Source organism: Actinia tenebrosa, unplaced genomic scaffold (assembly GCF_029948245.1).
Source record: "Actinia tenebrosa isolate PJP-AT-01 unplaced genomic scaffold, QUT_ActTen_1.0 PGA_scaffold6__47_contigs__length_16458017, whole genome shotgun sequence".
Taxonomy (NCBI): domain Eukaryota; kingdom Metazoa; phylum Cnidaria; class Anthozoa; order Actiniaria; family Actiniidae; genus Actinia; species Actinia tenebrosa.
The window spans coordinates 11752917-11761725 of NW_028292583.1; the positions used below are offsets into that span (position 1 = coordinate 11752917).

At 35.8% G+C, this 8809-nt stretch overlaps 1 pseudogene across 1 annotated transcript; it reads right to left on the reverse strand.

The window, feature by feature from the left end:
- Window positions 1–56: 56 nt before the first annotated feature.
- Window positions 57–4046, reverse strand: LOC148906086 (uncharacterized; annotated as a pseudogene). The gene is made up of 3 exons (XR_016121479.1): window positions 1930–4046; window positions 1504–1650; window positions 57–1421 (listed from the first exon to the last, which is right to left on the reverse strand). The product of XR_016121479.1 is annotated as an uncharacterized LOC148906086 (transcript).
- Window positions 4047–8809: the final 4763 nt, after the last annotated feature.

An 8809-nucleotide genomic window follows, 5' to 3' on the forward strand; every position in this document is an offset into this window, starting at 1 on the left:
GTCATTAATAAAAATAATATAATATTTGTTATCATAAGAAATCTGGCCATGGTTTGAGAACAACAACAAAAATCTTAGTGTATTAATGTAAATAGTAATTGAAGAAAAAACTATCAACTTTGTCCTTTGCTTGCTGGAAAAACACTGAATCAAAATTAATTCTAGAGCAAACAAACAAATTTTCGTCAATGTAACTGAAAAAATCACACCATTCTAATCCTGTGAGTCCAAGCTGGCACTGGATCTGGTAATAATAAATGTCTGTTGTTTTCAGTTTGTACTGGTTAGTGTTCTGGTCCTTGGTGAGATACCTCACATTGTCAAATGATGTTTCCCCCTCTTTAACGACCTTTATTTCTAACAAGCCAAAGGGATTCTGACCATTATTTACGGCATCAAGGTCATAAACTTTCCTGTCTGGGCTACAACCTAGCCATGGGCACTTTGGGTGGACAATCAGCCCAGATGGGAAGAGGTTTACTCTTCCACCCTTTGCATTGCTAGCATAGACCATGGCAGCATGTGGTTCAAGTTCAATGCCTCTTCTCATTGCTGCAGTTTGTACAAATCTGGTGGGGTTTAGCTGATTGACAAGGGTGTCAAAATGTGACACCCGGCGAGCGACAATGCCAAATTTGCTTGCTGTTACCCTTTTTTTTCTGAGCAGGTGCCATACATCACTCTGACTTTGAGTGACTGTTTGCTGCTGCACTCTCAGTGATGACTCTGTTGTCACAGACAATGTTCCAAATATAGATTGTTGACGACTGTCAAGACAGATTGACACATTGTTATTAAATCTGTCCTCTGCACTTGAGAGGGGAAGCTCTGGGAAAGAAGTGCAAGTAAAATCATTTATGATGTAGTCAGTTGACATCTTTTGTTGATATGACAGGACACAGCCTTTTGGGACATTTCCAAACTTGCTCTGTACAAATGGGATATTGCCAAGTTGATCTTGATTGGGCAGAATGGTTGTAAAGAGAGGATAAGGTGGTTGGAAGCCATTAAAGTGCTCTTTTGTGAGGGTAGGATACTGGGTAGATGGGGAATACAAATTACTCTTGATATATCTACTGTACGAAGCGCCAAGTTGGGGTTTTTTCACTAGCACGTCTTGTATTTCTTTTTGTGCGATTTTGGATCCTCTAGGTATGCTCCAACGCTGCTTCATGCTGGTACATGTTAGCTCATCAGGCAATGTCCGATGTCCCAGTTGCTTAAGAAGGGCTAAATAGTATAAAGAAGCCCGATCACATGATGGCAGTATCCACCTGCCCCGGCTACACATGAGCACAGCCCAGACAGCAATGTCAAATTGTTGTTCTGGACTGACACCTCTAAAATGTGCGGTGGTTCAGACTTCCTCATTGAGCGGTAACACTTGCATTTAACTCTCACGCACTGGTCGGTATATATCACTAAAAAATTGGAAAAATTAGTGTGAATTGTCTGCCATTCATATCATAATGAAATAGAAAAAACATTTTGGCTATCAAGTACCTTTAACGTCATGTAAATAGCCTGGTTCCGCCATAAATTTGTACGCTTTCGAAGTGCTTGTGCAGCCAGACTTCTCTATAGCGTAGCTCCCTACATCATCGAAGGTGAGGGAAGGAAAGATAGAGATGTCTTGAGTTTCTACTTCATCTAAAACAAAAATAAATATAAAAATATCAGTACGAAGAATTTTTCTTGGTATGTGATGGCTCGTCGGGAGTTCTAACATCTACAGCGAATATATGTAAACATGGGTTAGTCTTGACTTTAGACGTGGAATCACTCTCACAAAAAATAAACAAATCGTCCATTAAAATGCCGTCCAATTACAATCGATCACCATTCACAATCTAAACTGTTATTTTAGAGATTTTAGAAGTCCAATAATTGAAAAGAAACCAAAAAAAAGGAGAGTTTTGAAGTACATACCTTGCGAAGTCGCCATGTTTTTCAGCCGTCGAGCGGGCCGGCGGTGACAATTTTTTCGCGATAACGCGAAGAATATCGTTACTTCGAACCAAAAATCGAGTCCAAAGGAGAGAATTTAAGATTATCTTACTGTGTTTGTAGATAGGGCAAAAGGATTAAGCGTTTTGAACGATGAAACTATCGTATAAAACCACGCGTGCTTGACCTATTACAACTTTTGTTTACTGGAAGGCTTGCTCTCCAGTTTTGTGTTGCTAAGCGGTATCCAAGCACGTGACCACTAGCTGCAAAGGGCCTATTAAGGATTCTTTAGATAGCGAATCATTCACTTCGGGATGGCTTCGTGAATATAACAATACTAAGTTAAAAAAGTCTCAATCAGATACGAACCAAATCGGCACAAATAAACGTGTCGTATTCCATGCTCCTGGCGTTTCTTTTTGTACGTTTTGTTTCTATTACTATTGTGAATATGAAGATTTATAGTAGACTTCATTGATGCGGTATAAATTTGGCTGCATTTAGTCCCTCCAGCTCAGTTATCTTGGCCTTGTCATAGGTATAGTATAAGCCGTTGGAAAACGGAAAACCGCGTATCGGATCGTAAGTGTTCAGTTCTTGGAATCCTCTTGTTTGTAGTGTACTTTTCATCATATCATATAATTCTTCATGTTATGTATCATCTTGGCCTCTTCTCTAGTTCTGTCCGTCGTTTATTATCGTCAAAGCAAGCAAATTGAGTTTCTCCACGGGCTTTTCTTCTTGTTCTTGTGCTGCCCATTACCAGCCATAACGTATATTATTACTTCGGGGATGAAACGGTTTGTCTCTCATGTTCTGATTATGACAATAACATGGCCGGCTTTAGCTTACTGTTTTGCAGGCACGGTGTACTAATATATTTCCGTATATACTGACAATCTTCAATCTTCAATCTTCAATCTTCATTCTAGCAAAAGTAAATCTTTAAAGTAGTGCTTTGACTAGGTTGTGAGTTCTGCATATATTGGCGGACTATTCTAACGAGCTTTGGTAAGCACGCATTTAGATTTTGAAATTGAGGATTGGATTTCTTAGCCAATCATGATAAGCAGATTTATTGAATTATCGAAGCCATGCACTGTGCTCGTGATCAAAGTAAATAAAATGAAATCCGAGAAGCCACAACAATGCGCGCGAAAGTCCGCCAAGCACGTATCTTGTTTGGATTAGAAGCCGTCCCAATCTACGGCAAAATGCTGCCTTTTTTCTGTCTTTGCGTTATTCAAAGACATTTTAATGGACGTTGAAAAGTTTTATTCGTGGTACAGCGATCTTTTCTTATCGTAATCAAGCTGCTGAACTCCGAATGCGCGGGTTCTTAGCAGCATATTGTGCGAGAACTTTATAGGGCTTGCTGACAATAGGTTTCGAGAATTATAAGAACTGCTGACTTCGATTTAAAACAAGTCCAAGTTTTATTAAGAAGAATTCAAAAGGTATATTTTTTTACATACGGGATGTAAACTAGGAGGTTTCGAAATCCAACGTAGCCACAGAATACAGTAGTTGAAAGCCGGCTTGCCTTGACAGAAGATATTACATTACGAGCAAGCTTTCTTCGACCAAGCAGTAGATTTTGGAAAATGTAAGGTAAATATCTAAGTCATTATTGCAGATATATAACTTGTGCTTCTATGCTACCTTATTTAGGATTAACGGCATATATTTACAAACATGTTGCGGTAAATGTTTCAGTTGTCGCATCAGTATGCAGTGATATTGTGCAGCTTGCTAGCATCGTTCGTAGACGTACTACAACATATCAAATTTAAACTATAATAATATGTCTTTATCGCAGCTTTCAAGCAACGATTTGTAGCGCTGTGTTATCCATGCTTTACACTGCAAAATTTTGCAATTGTGCTGCAGCGCGAGATTTTTGGCTGTAGCAACTGTACTTTAAAATACTAATTGAGTACAACTTTAATTTACATGGGGAGGGTGTATAAATACGGATTAACCTCATATACTTGATATGTATTTGATAATATAGTAGTTGTTAAGTGCGGCACAAATACCTATCAAATACCCTACTTAAGTACTACTTTAATTCGAATGGGGAGATAGGGTGTATAAATACGGATTAACCTCGTATACTTGATATGTATTTGATAATATAGTAGTTGTTAAATACGGAACAAATACTTATCAAATACTCTACTCAAGTACTACTTTAATTCAAATAGGGAGAGGGGATGTTCAAATATACATTAAGTACACTACTTTAAGTGTAATTATTGAAAAAGCAGTAGTTAAGTACAGATCAAGTAGCTTAAAAATACTCTACTTAACTTGAGGTTGAACAACTGAGTTCCTATTTTTGTGTATAAATACATTTTTTTAAATCCCTGTATAGATACATATCAAATAAAAGGTGGATTTAACAAAGTTGTTAAAATACAAGTTAGATACCTGTTCAGATACACATTAAGTCAAATAAATACACATTAAGTATTGTTCAAGTATACGTTAAGTAACAAAATTTTCCCAAGGGGTTGCTCATTTTTCCAATCTTGTTGTCACTAAGTGACAGTATATGTAGTTGCCATTCTACTATCAAACTCTTCTGTGTCATCTGTATCTGAACAAAGTTCAGCCAATATTTCTTCTTCCTCGCAATCCTCATCAGAGGATAATCCATATTCTGCACTCCCATCAGTGTCAGTGTCACTGCCAGGCTCTGTAGTTGCCCCGTCTATTTTGTTCCACTGTATGAAGATCGTGTATTATATGCCCTCTGAACTGTATTTAGTTTAACCTTGCTTTCACCACAGCACTGCAGTTGATGTAACTTTAAATGCTTATCTAGGAAAGCTACAGTTTGTTTTCTTAAAGAGCCATCATCAAGCATCGCAATCCAGTTGTAGTGTTCATACTTTTTTCTTGCCTCTGCAGATTTCTTTTCAGTTTTGTCTTCCTTTCTTTTTTCTTTCTTCTGTTCAAGCAATTTTAAGTGTTCTAGATAGCTCTTAACGCACCTATCAGCTTCATGCAGTGACAGCATAATTCTTTTTTTTTTTATAATTTCTTTTCACCTTATTTTCATGCACAAAAAGCTTTGGCCCACCCCTTAAGACTTGCACAATTCTTTCTGTCCCTCCCTTTTAGCCTGCATGAAAAATAATGACCCTCCCCCATTTGCACCAGTCCTCCCCCTCCCCTCCCCCTCCCCCTTTCCCTCTCTAACCCTAGCCCTAACCGTAATTCACCTGTCCCTTACAAGTTTTTCCAGAACCCTCATTAAAGTGAATGAAGTAAAGGTAGAAAGACTGTCAGAATACACTAGAGAGTTTTGCTTTTTGCGGTTACTGCATTGCTTATTGTTTTTGTATCATCCTAAGTATAATCATTAATATTATTGTAATAATGATGCATTTGAATTATGAATAAATGTGATTTAAGAAAAGTACCTACAATATTAATTTTCAGCATGAATATTTCAATGTGATCTGAAGAGCACACTAAAGCATAGTCAGTAAAGGTTAAGGTTGATAGCGGTGGATGGACCTTGCCGTGCACATTTAAAAGACAAGACCGTGTAGTCTTATAAACAGTTTGTGTGCAACAAAATATCAGGTAAATATATATCTTTTATTAATAATAATAATAATCTTTATTCACGTGTCAATACACTTTAGCATGAAATATATTAATTGAGGACACAAAGTAATAATAAAAAAAGAAAATATAACAGTTATCAATAAAATCCACATTAACATTAATATATAAAAATTTAAATATCTCAAATCTATAAAATATCTTACTTTAGATCTACGAAAGTGCTAGTAAATATTAAATATAGTTGAACGGTTATTCGTAATAATGTCCATGTATACCATACCAGTAAATCAATATTAAACCACAATAGTTTTAGGTTTTTATTTAAATCCTTCTTCAATCTTGTATGAATTTTGGAGTATTATGAAACAGCCAATTTAAATCGATCTTACTGGTAGGTTACTCTGGCAATTACTTCCCCGCTACGCCACGTGGAGGCTACCGTTCTTCGTAGCGGGCACGCCACTTACACAAAGACAGAAAAAACCGACTGATAGGCAAACCACACACAAAATAGATGCGCACGTGGAACAGAAACAGAAATTAAACTGAAACAGACATTTAAAAGGAATGCACATTAAACCGAGACACATGCATCTAGCTTGGCTGTGGTACTGTCCAGGGGTTCCCTGTGAGATGAATATGATGTTATTATTAGAATGGATAGAATGAAACTATTATTTTATTCGTGTCATATATAGTATGACGACAACAACAGCAACAGTAACAATGATAAAAGCAACATTCTAAAAATCAGAAACAGCATTATTGTTTACTTACATCTTCAGAATAAGGCTTCAAATCTATGGTTACTTTGTAGTGCTTGGCTGACACTTCACTGGTTAGTTTTTCTTGACTTATAAAATGATAAAATATATACTTTAAGCTATGGGTAAGATAGATGAGTCTTGATGAATTTCAAACAAGAATAAATTAATCAAAGAGCAGTACCTAACGTTTTTGTTGATAACTATCATTGGCAAGGCTTTATTCTGAAAAACACACACTTAAAGATAGTCAGTAAAAACGCGAAACGCATCTACCATATTCTATTTCTTCCATTTTTCCAGTCCATTCTCTCGAACCTGCTCAATTTGTCCAAAATGAAAATAAGTGTTGAAATTCAAAATAAAATAATTTTAAATTGTTCCAAAAAACTGCGAAGTAACTTTGCATTACATAATCATAAAGCTAAATATACCAAAGGCATTTAATTTCTTATACCCCTCTTATAAAATGTGAAAATTCTAAATCACATAATACAGTTATTCATCGATACCATGCCCAAGTAAATAACATTTCGGTATACATCGTATCATTCGAATGTGCTAGCACAAGAGTGTACATTTCTTCATTCGCAATGCGCGACTAAAAATACAATGTCCATCGTATCCTTGGAATATACCAGTACAAAACAGTATGCATCGTGACCATCACAATATGTTATTGCAAAAAAATGTACACTCCTTCATTTATATATTCGCTATATATAGAAGTTCTATATACATCGTAACAATCGCATATGCTGTTGGAAGACAGTGCACCTCTGCGTTTATATCATCCGCAATTAAATTACATTACGATATATATCCATCGAATACCAAGCTGCTGAAAGATACTACACTACTTTATTTATAATGCCCAATTAAATAACATAAAATAATATGCAGTTGCAAGACGGTCCCCTTCTTCATTTATATCATTCGCAAGAAATTAAGGCTCAGTATACATCGTAGCCATCGAATATGCGCAAGACAGTACCAAAGGCAAAACATACCAAAGGCATTTATTTTTTTATACCCCTCTTATAAAATGTGAAAATCCTTAATCATATTATAATACAGTTATTCATTGATACCATGCCCAAGTAAATAACATTTCGTTATACATCGCATCCTTCGAATGTGCTTGCACAAGAGTGTACATTTCTTCATTCGCAATGCGCAACTAAAAATACAATGTCCATCGTTTCCTTGGAATACACCAGTACAAAGCAGTATGCATCGTGACCATCACAATATGTTATTGCAAAATAATGTACACTCCTTCATTTATATATTCGCTATAAATAGAAGTTCTATATACATCGTAACAATCGCATATGCTGTTGGAAGACAGTGCACCTCTGCGTTTATATCATCCGCAATTAAATTACATTACGATATATATCCATCGAATACCAAGCTGCTGAAAGATACTACACTACTTTATTTATAATGCCCAATTAAATAACATAAAATAATATGCAGTTGCAAGACGGTCCCCTTCTTCATTTATATCATTCGCAAGAAATTAAGGCTCAGTATACATCGTAGCCATCGAATATGCGCAAGACAGTACCAAAGGCAAAACATACCAAAGGCATTTATTTTTTTATACCCCTCTTATAAAATGTGAAAATCCTTAATCATATTATAATACAGTTATTCATTGATACCATGCCCAAGTAAATAACGTTTCGTTATACATCGCATCCTTCGAATGTGCTTGCACAAGAGAGTACATATCTTCATTCGCAATGCGCAACTAAAAATACAATGTCCATCGTTTCCTTGGAATACACCAGTACAAAGCAGTATGCATCGTGACCATCACAATATGTTATTGCAAAATAATGTACACTCCTTCATTTATATATTCGCTATAAATAGAAGTTCTATATACATCGTAACAATCGCATATGCTGTTGGAAGACAGTGCAACCTCGTCGTTTATATAATCCGCAATTAAATTACATTACGATATATATCCATCGAATACCAAGCTGCTGAAAGATACTACATCTCTTCATTCGTAATGTGCAATTAAATAACATTCAACATTATGCATTTGCAAGACGGTCCCTTCTTTATTTATATCATTCGCAAGAAATTAAGGCTTAGATACTTCGTAGCCATTGAATATGCCACGACAGTACACTTCTTCATATGAATCCTGCACAACTAAATAAGAGTTCAATATCTATTTTTTCGAATATGCCAGTACAAAAACAGCATACATCGTGACCATCAGAAGATGTATTGCGAAAATGTACAGATCTCCATATATTCCTTGCACAATTAAATAACATAATATACATCGTATCTATCAAATACATTGTTGAAAGATGCTACACCTTCTTATTTACAATGCGCAACTAAATAACACTTCATATATGCATCGTATTCTTCGAATATGCTAATACATGTATTTGTAACTAAGTTAAAGTTTGTTAATGTCGTGGCAGTTCATTAATGGGGGAATGGGAAAATATCGTTTACAGAGTTTTACAAGTATCTGG